This window comes from Rattus norvegicus, chromosome 18 (genome assembly GCF_021556685.1).
Source record: "Rattus norvegicus strain SHRSP/BbbUtx chromosome 18, alternate assembly SHRSP_T2T, whole genome shotgun sequence".
In the NCBI taxonomy this organism is placed as follows: domain Eukaryota; kingdom Metazoa; phylum Chordata; class Mammalia; order Rodentia; family Muridae; genus Rattus; species Rattus norvegicus.
In genome coordinates this window covers 42677114-42695415 of record NC_141551.1, presented here as the reverse complement: position 1 = coordinate 42695415, position 18302 = coordinate 42677114, and the positions used below count along the sequence as shown (strand labels likewise).

Sequence of the window (18302 nt, the reverse complement as noted above, 5' to 3'; positions counted from 1 at the left end):
CTGGATACACAATGAGGACCCTGCACCCTGCTGCCTACAGGAAACACACCTCAGAAACAAACACAGACACTAACTGAGAGTGAAAGGCTGGAAAACAAATTTCCAAGCAATGGTCGGAAGAACCAAGATGAAGTAGCCATTCTAATATCAAATAAAATCAATTTTCAACTAAAAGTCATCAAAAAAGATAAGGAAGGACACTTCATATTCATCAAAGGAAAAATCCACCAAGATGAACTCTCAATCCTAAATATCTATGCTCCAAATACAAGGGCACCTACATACATAAAAGAAACCTTACTAAAGCTCAAAGCACACATTGCACCTCACACAATAATAGTAGGAGATTTCAACACCCCACTCTCATCAATGGACAGATCATAGAAACAGAAATTAAACAGAGACATAGACATAGACAGACAAAGAGAAGTCATGAACCAAATGAATTTAACATATTTATAGAACATTCTATTATAAAACAACAGGATATACCTTCTTATCACCACCTAATGGTACTTTCTCCAAAATTGACAATATAATTGGTCATAAAACAGGCCACAATAGATACAAAAAGGTAGAAATAATACAATGTGTCCTATCAGACCACCATGGGCTGAAGCTGTTCTTCAAAAACAATAAGGTAAGAACGCCCATGTATACATGGAAGTTGAACAATGCTCTACTCAATGATAACCTGGTCAAGGAAGAAATAAAGAAAGAAATTAAGGACTTCTTAGAATTTAATGCAAATGAAGGAACAACATACTCAAAGTTATGGGACACAATGAAAGCCGTGCTAAGAGGAAAACTCATATCTCTGAGTGTCTGCAGAAAGAAACAGTAGAGAGCATATATATCAGCAGCTTGACAAAACACCTAAGAGCTCTAGAACAAAAAGAAGCAAATACACCCAGGAAGAGTAGAAGGCAGGAAATAAACAAACTCAGAGCTCAAATCAACCAAGTAGAAACAAAAAGAAGCATACAAGGAATCAACAGAACCAAAAGGTGGTTCTTTGAGAAAATCATCAAGACAGATAAACCCTTACCCAGAGTAATGAGAGGACACAGAGAGTGTGTCCAAATTAACAAAATCAGAAATGAAAAGGGAGACATAACTACAGAATCAGAGGAAATTAAAAAAAAATCAGATCCTACTACAAAAGCCTATATCCAACAAAACTTGAAAATCTGGAGGAAATGGACAATTTCCTAGACAGATTTGGTACCAGGTACCAAAGTTAAATCAGGAAGATATAAACTATTTAAACAACCTCATAACTCCTAATGAAATAGAAGCAGTCATGAAAGGTCTCCCAACCAAAAAGAGCCCAGGTCCAGATAGGTTGAATGCAGAATTCTATCAGACCTTCATAGAAGAGCTCATACCAATACTATCTAAACTATTCCATGAAATTGAAACAGATGGAGCGCTACCATATTCCTTCTATGAAGCCTCAAATACTCTTATACACAAACATCCAACAAAAGAAAGAGAACTTCAGACCAATTTCCCTTATGAATATCGATGGAAAAATACTCAATAAAATTTTGGCAAACCGAATCCAAGAGCGCATCAAAACAATAATATATCACGATCAAGTAGGTTTCATCCCAGGCATTCAGGGATGGTTTAATATACAAAAAACAATCAACATAATCTAATAAATAAACAAACTGAAAGATAAAAACCACATGATCATTTCATTAGAGGCTGAGAAATCATTTGACAAAATTCAACACCCCTCGATGATAAAAGTCCTGGAAAGAATAGGAATTCAAGGCACATACCTGAACATAGTAAAAGCCATATACAGCAAACCAGTAGCTAACATTAAACTAAATGGAGAGAAACTTGAAGCATCCCCACTAAAATCAGGGACTAGACAAGGCTGCCCACTCTCTCACTACTTATTCAATATAGTTCTTGAAGTTCTAGCCAGAGCAATCACATAACAAAAGGAGATCAAAGGGATACAGATTAGAAAAGAAGATGTCAAAATATCACTATTTGCAGATGATAGGATAGTATATTTAAGTGATCCCAGAAGTTCCACCAGAGAACTACCAAACCTGTTAAACACCTTCAGCAAAATGGCTGGGTATAAAATTAACTCAAATAAATCAGTAGCCTTCCTCTACACAAAAGAGAAACAAGCTGAGAAAGAAATTAGGGAAACGACACCCTTCATAATAGTCCCAAATAATATAAAATATCTTGGTGTGACTAACCAAGCAAGTGAAAGATCTGTATGATAAGAACTTCAAGCCTCTGAAGAAAGAAATTGAAGAAGATCTCAGAATATGGAATGATCTCCCATGCTCATGGATTGGCAGGATTAATATAGTAAAAATGGCCATTTTACCAAAAGCGATCCATAGATTCAATGCAATCCCCATCAAAATACCAATCCAATTCTTCAGAGAGTTAGACAGAACAATTTGCAAATGAATCTGGAATAACAAAAAACCCAGGATAGCTAAAACTATCCTCAACAATAAAAGGACTTCAGGGGGAATCACTATCCCTGAACTCAAGCAGTATTACAGAGCAATAGTGATAAAAACTGCATGGTATTGGTACAGAGACAGACAGATAGACCAATGGAATAGAATTGAAGACCCAGAAATGAACCCACACACCTATGGTCACTTGATTTTTGACAAAGGAGCCAAAACCATCCAATGGAAAAAAGATAGCATTTTCAGCAAATGGTGCTGGTTCAACTGGAGGTCAGCATGTAGAAGAATGCAGATCGATCCATGCTTATCACCCTGTACAAAGCTTAAGTCCAAGTGGATCAAGGACCTCCACATCAAACCAGACACACTCAAACTAATAGAAGAAAAACTAGGGAAGCATCTGGAACACATGGGCACTGGAAAAAATTTCCTGAACAAAACACCAATGGCTTATGCTCTAAGATCAAGAATCGACAAATGGGATCTCATAAAACTGCAAAGCTTCTGTAAGGCAAAGGACACTGTGGTTAGGACAAAACGGCAACCAACAGATTGGGAAAAGATCTTTACCAATCCTACAACAGATAGAGGCCTTATATCCAAAATATACAAAGAACTCAAGAAGTTAGACCGCAGGGAAACAAATAACCCTATTAAAAAATGGGGTTCAGAGCTAAACAAAGAATTCACAGCTGAGGAATGCCGAATGGCTGAGAAACACCTAAAGAAATGTTCAACATCTTTAGTCATAAGGGAAATGCAAATCAAAACAACCCTGAGATTTCACCTCACACCAGTGCGATTGGCTAAGATCAAAAACTCAGGTGACAGCAGATGCTGGCGAGGATGTGGAGAAAGAGGAACACTCCTCCATTGTTGGTGGGATTGCAGACTGGTAAAACCATTCTGGAAATCAGTCTGGAGGTTCCTCAGAAAATTGGACATTGAACTGCCTGAGGATCCAGCTATACCTCTCTTGGGCATATACCCAAAAGATGCCTCAACATATAAAAGAGACACGTGCTCCACTATGTTCATCGCAGCCTTATTTATAATAGCCAGAAAATGGAAAGAACCCAGATGCCCTTCAACAGAGGAATGGATACAGAAAATGTGGTACATCTACACAATGGAATATTACTCAGCTATCAAAAACAACGAGTTTATGAAATTCGTAGGCAAATGGTTGGAACTGGAAAATATCATCCTGAGTGAGCTAACCCAATCACAGAAAGACATACATGGTATGAACTCATTGATAAGTGGCTATTAGCCCAAATGCTTGAATTACCCTAGATCCCTAGAACAAACGAAACTCAAGATGGATGATCAAAATGTGAATGCTTCACTCCTTCTTTAAATGAGGAAAAAGAATACCCTTGGCAGGGAAGGGAGAGGCAAAGATTAAAACAGAGACTGAAGGAACACCCATTCAGAGCCTGCCCCACGTGTGGCCCATACATATACAGCCACCCAATTAGACAAGATGGATGAAGCAAAGAAGTGCAGACCAACAGGAGCCGGATGTAGATCTCTCCTGAGAGACACAGCCAGAATACAGCAAATACAGAGGCGAATGCCAGCAGCAAACCAGTGAACTGAGAATAGGTCCCCCGTTGAAGGAATCAGAGAAAGAACTGGAAGAGCTTGAAGGGGCTTGGGACCCCATATGTACAACAATGTCAAGCAACCAGAGCTTCCAGGGACTAAGCCACTATCTAAAGACTATACATGGACTGACCCTGGACTCTGACCCCATAGGTAGCAATGAATATCCTAGTAAGAGCACCAGTGGAAGGGGAAGCCCTGGGTCCTGCTAAGACTGAACCCCCAGTGAACTAGTCTATGGGGGGAGGGCGGCAATGGGGAGAGGGTTGGGAGGGGAACACCCATAAGGAAGGGGAGGGGGGAGGGGGATGTTTGCCCGGAAACCGGGAAAGGGAATAACACTCGAAATGTATATAAGAAATACTCAAGTTAATAAAAAAAAAAGTTTTGGGAATTGGAACAAAAGAAACTAAGAAAACATCTCAGGGAAGAGTAAAGGAGCAATGAATACAAGTCTACTTCATTTGTCAAGGGAGACAAGATAGTAATTTACTATAACACTGCCCACCACTGTAGAGTAGCAGGGAAGTCTGAACACATGCACATGATGTGTAATCCTCTGCTCACTGGCTTGGTAAACCATGACCCAGACACTCTGTTCGAAGGAGGGGTTCAATCAGAGGCTGAGCAGTGAATGACTTTGGAGTAAAACCACTGGGAAGAGCAGAGAAAGAAAACACAAAGTATAGAGAAAGAGATGGGATACTAGGCAGTGAGGAGGATAAGGCACTAAAGAGGTGATTGGCCACCGAATAACACAGGATAGGGACAGAGAAAGTGTAGTGTTTGCTGTTCAAGTTTCATTCAGTTGCTGTGACAAACACCAGGACTAAAGGCTAACGAGGAAAGAGAAAGTTTTCTTTCAGGTGACAGGTCACAGTCAATCACTGGAGAGGATCAGATCAAGGACTCCAGTAGGAATTGAAAGACAAAGCAATGGCGGATGAATCCCCTCTGAAAGAGTGCTAGGGCCAGCTTCCATCTTATAAGATAGTGCATGTGCCTCAGCCAGCTGTTTACAAAGGAATATAAACTTGTGGGTTTAAGCCCTAAAATGATCACGGTGGTGGAAACTGATTTGGGGACAGAAAATTCCTATGCAAGCACACTGACATTGAGGGGATGCTGGCTGTCACAAGTATGCATATGGGCTCCTTCCACACAGAACACATACAAGGTCACATAAAGGCAAGGGAACAGGCCTAGGGTATCTTTACAGTAGATTGGGATATTTAGGGCTGAATTTATGATTATGGTTACAAATACAGTTACACAGTTGGGACTCATCTTAGAAAGCTTAGGTGCTGTATATATCTACATATCTCTGGGAACAGTTGAGAGATTAACAGATATATACCTGCGTTTATTCCTGCACCTAGGAAATGGAAGAGGACATGGGAACCTTTAAGAAGGGACAGTAATGGAACTACCCTCTTGAAAATGACCTAACAAAGCAGAACCTTGGTAACCAGGCAACCCACTGGTTATAGGAAGCCCTGTAGGCTCACTTGTCAGAGACAGTAGGGAGGGCAGGATGTTCTCTTGCTGTCTTCAGACTACTCAAGGCTCAGGGCTCAAGAAAGACAACAGGGAAGGCCATGATGGTGTCTGGTGGCACAGGATTCATTCTTGCCTTCAACGCCTGTGGCCATTTTCAAAAGAGGGAACAACTTTGACCAAGGCCAGCCAAGGACAGGACCATACAGACCAGGTAAGTGCTCTCTTTTCTCTGTGGGTTTGGCATTGAGATAATTCAGGTAAACTTGGATGAGGAGAGCCATTAAGAAGGGTGCAGATCTGGGTCAGGTTGAACCCTCCACTTTGATCTCTCTTCAGGTGGAGAATGCTTCTGCTCAACATGACCAGATGGAGCCCCAGAGAGAGGCCTGCTCCAGGGCACAGATAGTGGTTGAGCAGATGAACACGCTGGTGCCTTCTCTGAAGAAATGGGACCCTTCATGGTCCTTGTTTTTCTGTCTACATACAGATATTTTGCCACACCCCGACAGGTATTGGACCTGCTGTTTGTGAGGTGAGTGCCCATCTCCAAGTCCAAAGTTCTCAGATCCTCCTGTTGGTTTCAGGAATTCCCATCCCCCAGCTCTGTCTCTCAATTGTTTCCCTTTAATCCTCTACATCTCCCTATGTTTGTGTGTGTCTCTTGCTGTCTCTCTTTATCATTTTTTCCCTCTGCCCTTCTCCATCTCCCTTTCCTGCCTTGTCTCAGTCTCTCTCTCTGTCTCTATCTCAGTCTCTGTCTCTGTCTATGTGTCAGTCTCTGTTCTGGTCTCCATTTTATTATTGTCTACATAATTGACCCATTAAGAACCCATTAGCATTGAGCAATTCCTTCTCCCAGGCTTGGTCCAAACTATTCGGCTGTCCACAGCTGAGGCCCTAAAATGGATGTGATTGACCACTCTACCTTGAAGCAGCTCTTTACCCATCAGGCAATATTTCTGAGGCCTTAGTGAATGCAATTCTCTCATACATAAAGGAGGTGCTAGAAATATTTGAGTACCCAGTAGAGATGTGTCCAAAGTAGAGATCCATGAAAGTCAATGGAGGAAACCATGTGACCAAGGAGATGTATGAGTAGAGAGGCCTGTGTTCATCATCTGCACAGATACATTGAAAACACCTATTGTGTACAACTGAACTAATATTTGTGAGAGCAGCCATAAGAGCCAGTATTAGGGGAGAGGACTGAAACGTAACAGGTGACATTCTCTTTGGTCTTCTCTAGGTATGCTTACTTCAACCCTTATTCTAAAGAGGATGAACAAGAAAAGAACACCATCTGTAGCTTCCTAGAGACATGGATGAACACGAATCCTGAGGACTTTTGTGACCCAGCCAACCTGTTGTCTCTGAAATACCTGAAGGCCTACTTGAGGGTGTGCATGCCACACTCTGATCTAAGAACATGCCAAGGATTCACAAACCAAGGTTGAGGAAGACTCAGATCTGGAGAGAGACTCATCCTCAGATCCACACATTGAATGGGTGTAAATCAGCAGGGAAAAGAGCCACTCTGGAGCCAGAACCAATTTGTGCACCAGAGCTGGCGGGAACAAAAATATACAGAAGTTTCTCTGATGCATGAGTAGTTGTAGGCAGATGTGGTAGCCTTAGACTAGACAGCACACATCATAGCAGCTGTGGAACATTTGTCTCAGGATATCTGTAGATACAATGTATCTTTCAGTCGCCTCCTGCTTGCTACAGTAGGCCTACCTAGTTAGGGAATGACTCTGTCAGTCTGGTCATCTATTGCAGTCTGTCATATATGTGAACTGCTGCTCCTGCCACACATGATCACCTGCTGATTTCAATCCAACAGCAGTTCCAACCCCATAGCTAGCCTTCCTGTCCATAAGAAATATTCTTTTTACTCCTAATGCTTTCAATGTTGATTTTAGGTAAATATTAGTTTTAATAAATTGTTAGTATTTGGTTTACATTGTCAAAAATGCTGTCTCATTTCTCATGAGAGAAAATATCTGCAAATTATGAATATTCTATTTGATAAATTATTTTATGTTTATTCAAAGTTGTATAAGGAATGAACATAATTTAAAAAAACATAAGCACTTAAAACAAGTGAAATATTTAAAAAATATAAAAGGGAAATGTGTTAAATACTCTTTTTTTCTAAAGAAGGTATACACATCATTATAAATCACATACAATAATGCTCAACATTACCTTTTGGTAACTTTCAGACTAAACCTGAGAATTGGTGCCACTTTCATCCAGCGGTTAACAATTCAATCCACATAGAAGTTGCTATAGTATACACCCAGATATTCACAGGGTTGACGAGGATGGGGAATAATAGAATCATGGCACGTCAGTACTTCAAAAATATAAAGGCAACTAATATGACTTTGTTTGTCTAATGATATGTAAATCCTCCAAAGAATTAAAAATCAGAAATCCAAACTGCACAACAGGTCTGCAGTGGATGAACAGATTAATTGTAGTTTTTGCTAATTCATGCTACAGCATAGGCAAAGTTACTGTGCTAAGCAAAGAAGCCAAATACTAGTCTAGAATTAGGCAAGAATTTCCATAATGAAGAGATCTATGCAGGCAGAGAGCTGAAAGTTGGGGAAAGGGGTTTTAATGGGTATGAAGGTACTTTTCAAATGAAGAAAACACTTTCAAAAAGTATACAAAGCAGTTTGATTTTAACCACCCCTCATCACATCCATCTACTCATACCATGACAATATTTTATGATTTTATATTCCAATTTTATTCACACTCTCTGTATCCAATAGTGTGGATCATGTAGGAATAGGTATGTGGCCGCTGACTTAGTGCACACGTACAGTCAGTCCACCACAGGTCACATCCTCAAACGAACATGATTCTCCCTCCCCAGGAAACAGCAACTGCAGTCAGCCATGCAGAAAGTGTGAAGATTTCAGAATCCCCTTCTCCAGGGCTAAGAATGAGCATAAAAGCCCTTAAAAACAGTAACATGGAATCCATATTACATACACAAAGGACACAGAGAGTTAAAAGAGGAAAAGTCAATATATAAATAATAGTGAAATATAAAAAGTAAATTACACAAAGCCCTGATAGAACACTATGAAACCAGGAGTATCCTCAATAGATATAAATGGATTCATTTTCTCTTGGCCACTTTCTGATGACCATGAGGACTGCACTTAGGAGTAGTTTGTTTCCCTAGAGATTCTCTTAGAAAAACTGAACTGCAAGGTGTTATCAAGTGGAGATAATCCTGTATTAAAGATGGGTACAGGAAGACACTTCTCCAGTTTACTCTTTCTTTCTTTTGTAGAATGGTCAGATTTAAATTTTCCCCAGGTCTCTGAACTATGTAATCTCAGGTTCTTGGTCAGGTTCTAGGGTCCATTTCAGAAAATGAATCTTAAGTCAAGTCAGATATCTGTTGGTTACTCCCACAATATTTTTATTACAAAAGTACATGCATATCTAACAAACCTGACACCATGTTAAGACAAAGGTTTTATAGTATGGTTATTGTTTACAGGGGTTTTTTTTGTAAAGCTGCAGAGCTTTCTGAGGCTGACTAGAGAGCTGAAAGCCAAGGTATGGCTATCTCCCATCTCAGAATGCATTTTCCACTCCTGGAGCATCCATTGCCTCAACGTAAGGTCTCTGGGATAAGCACAGTCAAACTCTCCATGTTATGCCTCTGCAGTGGACATGCAGGCAGGACATGGACCAACAATACAGGTCTAAACTGGATTCTCAACAGAATACTCTCGCTTAAATGCACAAGGAAAAATGTTCAACATCCTTAGTCATCAGGGAAATGCAAATAAAATGACATTGTGATTCAATCTTACTTGTAAGAATGGCTAAAACCCAAAAAACAAGTGATAGTGTATGCTTACAGGGATATAGAGCAAGGCGAACACTTTTCCATTGTTGGTGGAAGTGCAAAATTGTGCAACAACTTTGGAAGTCAAGACTTTGGGTACTAAATGTTCACTTACTAAACTACCACCCTACAGTGTCTATTAGTAATGGTTAGAAACAACGTAAAGTCCTACTGAAGAATGGATAAAGAAAATGTTTTACATTTATACACTGGAATATTCTTCAGCTGTTAAAGTCAACATCTTGTTCCATCCTGGCAAATGAATGGAACAAGAAAACAAATATAATATGAACTCTTAAATGTCGAAATTACTTTTAAAGTAAACAACAAAAATGCTACAATCCACAGACACAGGGACTTTAGGTAATAGGAGGGCCCAAGAGATAGATGCATGCTTCTCAGTATGAAGGGGAGACAAAACAGACACCTATCTTGGGTATACTGGGGTGAAGGGGTAATTAAGGGACGGGTGTAAATGAAGGCTAGAGATGAGAAAAGGAGGAATCAATTGGGACAATGGGAGAGAGGGTTTGGAGAATAAATTAGAATAGGGGGTATCTCTGGGACAAGCTGGAATCCTAGTACAAGGGATACTACTAGGAATATATGAGGGGGAAACCCAGCTAAGATTCCTAGTATTTTGGGATATTGAGCCTTCTCCTATAATCAGAAAGACTTCCAGTTGACACATTAGGATATCAGCGCAGACACAAAACATTTCACCTACATTTTGTACAGTAGAGGGAGCAAAGAAAGTATGAAAGTGTCTAAAGAATGCCTTGACACCTTTGAGCCCCATGCCATGAGAGTGTATCCACCTCTTGCAATGCCTGGAGCACCAAGAACCAGAGGTTGGACCAAACAGAGGCACACATTTACACAGAAACATGATAGAAAAAATGAATAGAAAAATGCCAATGAAATGATTTCTAATAATATTCTGGTATACTCAGAGATTGGTCCTAACCCAATTGTCATCAGAAAAGCTTCACTTAGAAAGTGATAGAAAAAAAGTGTAAAGACATACAGTCAGACAGTAGGCAGAGCTTGGAAAATATTGTGGAAAAGTTGTAGAAACTTTGTAGGAGCTGGGAGGTAGAAGACACCACTGGGGGTAAAAAAAGGAGATCCAGCCACATAAGCCCAAAGATACAGAAAGTGAAATGTTCACCAGAGAGCCTGCATGGTGACCTGGTAGGCTACATTGGACTTACAAAGGCCCTCAGAATGTTGTAACATTTTTGTAGCTTCATCTTCTTGTGAAGCCTTAATACTGGTAGTAGGGGCTCATTCTGACTCTGCTGCCTGTCCATGGGAGCCATTCCCCTCACTGGTTTGCATGCTCTAACCTTAATAGAAGAGGAGGTGCCCTGTCCTAACACAAACTGATAAGCCATGACTGCTGAATATACTTGGAAAGCCTGCCCTATTCTGAATATGAATGAAGGGGGATTTGCTAGAGATGACAAAAATAGTGGTGGGAGAGAGGGAGTGAGAGAGAGACAGAGACAGAGAGACAGAAAGAGATGAAGAGAAATGGTGAGAGATGGAGAGAGAGACTAAGAGACAGAGACAGACAGAGACAGAGACAGACAGAGACAGAGAGACAGAGTAAGAAGTAGAAAAACACACAGAGTCACATTGCAACAAGCAGATTCACACAGAAACAAAGAACAGAAGAGGCATCAAAGAACACAAAAGTAAAGGGTTGTCTCCATAAATCTTATTTTAAGGATCTGTAAGAAGTTTCCCCTTTCCCCACTACCGTGGGATAGGTCCATATGACATTGTTCTTGGTTCTCATCGAAACTTAAAAGGGAAACTTACACAATGTCCAGAGACTGTGATGTCCTACAGATGAAGGAGGTCAGTGTCCTCAAATTCCTTGCTGCAGGAACCCACTTAGGTAGCACCAACCTTGACTTTCAGATGGAGTAGTACCTCTACAAAGGGACAAGTGACAGTATCTGCATCATGAACCTGAAGAGGACCTGGGAGAAGTTGTTCATTGCTGCTGGAGCTATTGTTGCCATTGAGAACCCTGTTGATGTCAGCTTCATCTCCTCCAGGAACACTGGCTCCAGGAACTGAGCTGTGATGAAATTTGGTGCTGCCACAGGAGCCACTCCAAGTGTTGACCAATTCACACATGTGTCCTTCACTAACCAGATCCAATCAGCTTTCAGGGAACCACAACTTCTAATGGTGACTGATCCCCGGGATAATCTACAGCACCTCACAGAGTCCTCTTATGTCAACCTGCCCACCATTGCTCTATGTAACACAAACTCTCCGCTGTGCTGTGTGGACATTGCCATCCCATGCAACAACAAGGGAGCTTACTCAGTGGGTTTCATGTGGTGGATGCTGGCCCGGGGAAGTACTGCGCATGCAAGGAACTATCTCATGTGAGTAACTACGGGAGGTTCGTCCTGATCTTTACTTCTACAGAGACCTAGAGGAGATTGAGAAGGAAGAGCAGGCTGGTGCTGAGAAGGCTGTGACCAAGGAAGAATCCAGGGTGAATGGACTGCACCAGAGACTGAGTTCACTGATGCTCAGTCTGCAGTGGATGACTGGTCTGATGGTGTGCAGATGCCCTCTGTGCCCATCCAGCAGTTCTCCATGGAAGACTGGAGTACAAAGGCAGCCATTGAGGACTGACCACCAACTCCCACAGCACAGGCCACTGGTGGGTTGAAGCCACCACTAAGTAGTCCTGAGCTGCTCTGCAGAAACCTAAGCAAAGGGGGAAAAGGTAGAAGGAAAATACGGTTCCTAAAACCTGAAAAAAACAAATAAATGAAAATAAAGTTTTCCTCCTGTCTTTAGGGTTGGTCAGTTGAAAAAGAATGAATTCAAAGTTGAATAAGAAATGTGTATCCAATCAATGAACAGAAGGTGCAGACCCATCTAGCTGAATGAATCGGGAGGAAGCTAAGGATGAAGGCAATCCTGTAGGAGGATCAGCAGTCTCAAAGAACCTGGATCTCTTAAACACTGGATCACCAACCAGGAAGCATACACTGGCTGAGAGGAGGCCTATAGCATCTATATAGCAGAGGATTCCCTGAATTAGGTTCATTCATAGACGATGCACCTAACCCTCAGGAAATTGGTGGCCCCAGAAACATTAAAGTTCATGTGGAGTGGGTATGGTGGGGAAATCCTTGTTAAGATGGGTCAGGAGCAGACCATGGGGGAAGGGAGGACCTAAGGGAGGACATATGGGGTATAGAATCCTCAGAGGTGGGACCAGAGCAGAATAAACTCGGGGGTGTAAAAATGAATAAATAAATTAATTAATTAATTTAAAAGAATCCACATCCTAACTCAAGAGGGAATGACAAATGAAAGCAACCCTAAGATGCCAGCTCACACCTCACAATCAGAATGAATAAGATCAAAAAGAGTAGATGCTGGTGAGGGTAGGGAGAAAGAGGAACACTCCTGCATTGTTGTTGAAATTGAGAGCAGAAGTGTCTCTCCTCTCCTCTCTCTCTCTCTCTCTCTCTCTCTCTCTCTCTCTCTCTCGCTGGCTCTCTCTCTCTCTCTCTCCCCCTCCCTCTCCTTCTCCCTCCCCCTCTCCCTCTCTCCCTCTCCCTCATCTCCATCCCCATCTTCCTTTCTCTTCTGTTTCCCTCTCCGTTTCTTCTTCCTCTCCCTCTCTCTCTCAGTCTCTATCTCTTGTCTCTATCTCAGGCTCTGGCTCTGTCTAAGTTTCAGTCTCTGTCTCTGTCTCCATCTTTTTCTTGTCTACATAATTGTCAGAACCCATTAGCAGGCTTTAAGCAATTCCTTCTCCCATGCTTGGTTCAAGGGATTGGGCTGTCCAGAGCTGAGACCCTAAAATGGTTGTAACCAACCCCTCTACCTTTGAAAAGCTCTTTACCATTCTGGCAATATTTCTGAGGCCTTAGTGAATGCAATTCTCTCATACATAAAGGAGGTACTAGAAATATTGGAGTAGCAGTAGAGATGTGTCCAAAGTAGAGATCCATGAAAGACAATGCAGAAAACCATGTGACCAAGGAGAGGTCTGGATACAGACACCTGTGTTCATCTTTGGCACAGATACATGGAAAGCACCTATTGTGTACATCTGAACAAATATATCTGAGAGCAGCCAGAAGTGACAGTAATTGGTGAGGGGACTGGGACTTCAGAGGTGACATACTCTTTGGTATTTTCTAGGTATGCTTACTTCAAACCTTATTCTAAAGAGGACGAACAAGTAAAGAACACCCTCTGTAGCTTCCTGGAAACATGGATGGACACGAATCCTGAGGACTTTTGTGACCCAGCAGACCTGTTGCCTCTGAAATACCTGAAGGCCTACTTGAGTGTGTGCATGCCACACTCTGATCTTAGTGTCCGCGTCAAGAGGCTCCTGACCCAGTTGCAGGAAGAACATGCCAAGGATTCACAAACCAAGGATGAGGAAGACTCAGATCTGGGGAGACACACTGCCTCAGATCCGCACATTGAGTGGGTGTAAATCAGCAGGGGAAAGAGCCACTCTGGAGCCAGAACAAACTTGTGCACCAGAGCTGCTGGACACAAAAACCCCCAGAAGTTTCTGTGATGCATGAGTCCCTGTAGACAGATGTGGCGGCAGCAGCCCAGACAGCACACAGGATAGCAGCTGTGGAAGCTGTTTCTCAGTATGTCTGTACATACGAGGTATCTTTCAGTCATGTCCTGCTTGTCATAGTGGGCCTACCTATTTAGAGGATGGCACTGTCACCTCTGCTCATCAATTGCACTCTGTGCTATATCTGAGCTATTGTTCCTGTAACTCACGATCAGCTGCTGATTTCAATCCAGCAGCAGTTCCAATCCCACAGCCTGACTTCCCTCCCCTGAGAAATAGCCTTTTTACTCCTTCTGATGTATTCAATGTTCTGTTTAAGTATTGCTCCTTTTTATTCCTTCTGATGTTTTCAATGTTGTGTTTATTTTAATTATTGGTTTTAATAAATTGTTAGTATTTGGTTTACATAGTCTAAAATGCTGTCTACAAATGATAGAAAACGTCTGAAAATTATGAACATTCCAAGTTGTATAAGGTACAAAAAATAATTTTAAAAAGATGAACATAAGCATTTGAAAACAATTAAGTGACATGCTTAAATTATAAAAGGTCCTACATAGTCTTTTTTCTATAGAACTTTACACATCACTAATAAATCAGATGTAATAATGTTCAACATTACCTGGCAGTAAACTTCAAACTAAACCTGAGAAATGGTACCACTTTTGTCCAGTGGTTAACAATTCAATCCACATGGAAGTCGCTATATTGTACACCCAGATATTCCCAGGGTTGGCGAGCATGGGGAATCAGAGAATCATGGCGCATTTCTAAGGCACCTGTGGAATGCCTTACCTACTTTCAGGAATATTCGGCATTTCTTCAAACCATAAAGGCAACTAATTTGACTTAGTTCCTGTAACGATGTATCAAAATCACCCAAAGAATTGAAATGGGAAATCCAAACTGGATAAGTGGTCTCCTGTAGATGAACTGATTAATTATAGTTTGTGCTACCTCATGCTATGGAATAGCAAAGGTACTGTTCAAAGCCATGAAGCCAAACTAGTCTAGAATTAGGCAAGAATTTCCGTAATGAAGACATCTACGCAGGCAGAGAGCTGAAAGTTGGGAAAATGGGTTTTAATGGGTAGGAAGGTGTTTTTCAAATGAAGAAAACACTTTCGAAAAGTATATAAAGCATTTTGATTGTATCCACCCCTCATCACATCCATCTACTCATAGCATGCCTTGCTGACCAGACTCCCTTCTGGTATTAATTAATTAATTAAATGAATTATTCTTATTAACTTATTTATGATAATATTTGATAACATATTCCTATTTTATTCACTCTCTGCATTCAAGTAATGTGGATCATGTAGGAATAGGTATGTGTCCACTGACTGAGTGCACGAATACAGTCAGTCCACCACTGGTCACACCCTCAGACGAACATGATTCTCCCTCCCCAGGAAACAGCAGCTGCAGTCAGCATTGCAGAAAGTGTGAAGATTTCAGAATCCCCTTCTCCAGGGCTAAGAATGAGCATAAAATCCCTTAAAAACAATAACATGGAATCCAGAGCAGATACACAAAGGTCATGCAGACACAAAAGAGAAAAAGGCTCTATATAAATAATAGTGAAATATGAAAGTTAAATTACACAAAGTCCTGGTAGGACATTATGAACCAGGAGCCTCATTCATAGATATAAATGGGTTCGTTTTCTGTTAGCCATTTCTTGCTGAACAGGAGGACTGCACTAAAGAGAAGTTTGTTTACCTGGAGATTCTCATAGCCAAATCTGAACTTTCAATTGCAAAGGGTTATCAAGTGGAGATCATCCTGTGTGGAGGATGGGTGCATGAAGACACTTCTCCAGGTTAGGACTGAGTGCTCCTAGTTGACTCACTCTACATAAATTCTGTTTATGGGTCTCAGTATGTCTTGTGATCTGCTTGAAGCTTCTCTGAAGTAGGCTGAGGAAGGCACTGGTCTATGAGCCCAACAGTTCCTAAGGAATCACTTTTTTATCTTTCTCTTGTAGAACAGTCCTATTCAGATATTCCCCATGTCCCTGAACTATCTAGTCTCAGGCTCTTGGTCAGCAATGCCATGTGGGGTATAGGTCCAACTCAGAGAATGAGTCTTAAGTCCAGTCAGACATCTGTTGATTAATCCCACAATGTTTGTGTCACAGAAGGACATGCATATCTAACCAACCTGACACCATTGTAAGTCAAAGGTTCTGTAGTAAGGTCAGTGTTTATGGCTTTTTTTCCCCCATTGGAAACATGCAGAATTTTCAAGGGGCAACTAGATGCCTGAAAGGCAAGGAATCCCAGCTTTGGCTATCTCCCATCTCAGAATGCATTTTTCACTCCTGGAGCATCCATTGTCTCAATGCAAGCTCTCTGGGATAAGCACAGTCAAAGTCTCCATGCTATGCCTCTGCAGTGGACATGCTGGGTGGACATGGACCAACAATACCGATCTAAACAGGATTCTCAACAGAATGTTCTCGCTTAAATGCACTAAGACAAACGTTCAACATCCTTAGTCATCAGGGAAATGTAAATAAAATGACTGTGATTCTATCTTACCTGTCAGAATGGCTAAAGCAAAGGGAACACTTTTCTATTGTTGGTGGAAGTGCAAAATTGAACAACAACTTTGGAAGTGAACACTTGGGCTTGTAGAAAAAAATACATACTAGCTGTTAACATGCTAAACTATCATCATACAATCTTTTTCGTTAATGGCTAGAAACAACGTAAAGTTCTTCAATTGAAGAATGGACAAAGGAAATATTTTACCTTTACACACTTGGGTATTCTTCAGCTGTTAAAAGCAACATCTGGTTCTATTCTGGCAAATGAATGGAATTGGAAACAAATATAATATATTCACTTAAATGTGGAAATTAATTTTAAAATAAAGAGCAAGTATGCTACTACTTGACACAGAGAAAGACACAGACAAAGAGAACCTAAGTAATAAGAGGCCCCAAGAAAGAGGTACATGCATCACACCCTGAAGGGGAAAGAAAAACAACATCGATTTGGGCGTATTGGGGTGGGAGGTAGGTAGAGGAGGGGTCTAAATGAAGGGTAGGGAAAGAAAATGGAGGATCCAATTGGGAGAGAGGGTTGGGAGAATAAATCAGAATTGGGGGTATCTCTGGGACAAGCTGGAATCCTAGTGAAATGGAAACTCTTAGGAATCTATGAGAGGCGATCCCAGCTTAGATTCCTAGAATTTGGGGATATTGAGACTTCTCATGTAACCAGAAAGACTTTCAGTGGACAGATTAGGATATCAGCCCAGCAAGAAAACGTTTCATCTACATTTTGTACAGCCTATATCATGTACTGTAGTAAAAGAAACAAATTTCTAAAGGGTCTAACCAATGCCTTGACACATTTGAGCCCCATTACATGGGAGTATGTCTACACCTCGCAATGCCTAAGGCACCCAGAACCAGAGACTGGACCACCCATCGACATAGATGCACACAGAGACATGAAAGAAAAAAGGGAATAGAAAAAATGCCAATGAAAGGATTTCTAGTAATATTCTGGTATACTCGGAGATTATTGCTAACACAATTGTCATCAGAAAAGCCTCACTTAGAAAGTGATGGAACAAGTACAAAGACACACAGTCATACATTAGGTAGAGCTAGAAAAACATTGTAGAAAATTTGGAGGAAATTTTCTTTGAGCTGAGAGGTAGAGCACACCACAGGACTGGGGGGAATATCCAGTCAAAGAAGCCCATAGGATACAGGGACTGAAATGTCCACCAGAGATCCTGCGTGGGGACCTGGTAGCCTACACTGGACTGACATGGACCCGCAGGACCTTGCAACACTTGTGTAGCTTCATCTTCCTGTGAAGCCTTAGTAGTGGGAGCAGGGACTGTCTCTGACTCTGTTTCCTGACTAAGGGAGCCATTCCACTCACTGAGTTAATAGGAGAATAGTTGCCCTGTCTTAGCGAAAACTGATAAACCAGGTTGCTAAATGTACTTGGAAGCTGCCCTATTTTGAATATGAACGAATGGGTTCTGCTAGAGTTGACAAGAATAGTGCTCATGGAGATTATGTATATAAGTATGTTAGGTATATACTAACACACATTGTGTTACATCTATATCTATATCTATATCTACATCTACATCTATATCTATCTATCTATCTATCTATCTATATAGATATAGATATATACATATGAAAGAGAGAGAGAGAGAGTATCAATCACTGGAGAGGATTAGATCAAGGACACCAGTAGGAATTGAAAGACAAAGCAAT

General features: G+C 41.2%; 2 pseudogenes across 1 annotated transcript; both read left to right on the top strand.

The window, feature by feature from the left end:
- The first annotated feature begins 5565 nt into the window (after positions 1-5565).
- On the top strand, positions 5566-13977 carry Ralgdsl5 (ral guanine nucleotide dissociation stimulator like 5; annotated as a pseudogene). The gene is made up of 3 exons (XR_015643129.1): positions 5566-5781; positions 5907-6102; positions 13648-13977. The product of XR_015643129.1 is annotated as a ral guanine nucleotide dissociation stimulator like 5 (transcript).
- Positions 11284-12255, top strand: Rpsa-ps24 (ribosomal protein SA, pseudogene 24; annotated as a pseudogene).
- Positions 13978-18302: the final 4325 nt, after the last annotated feature.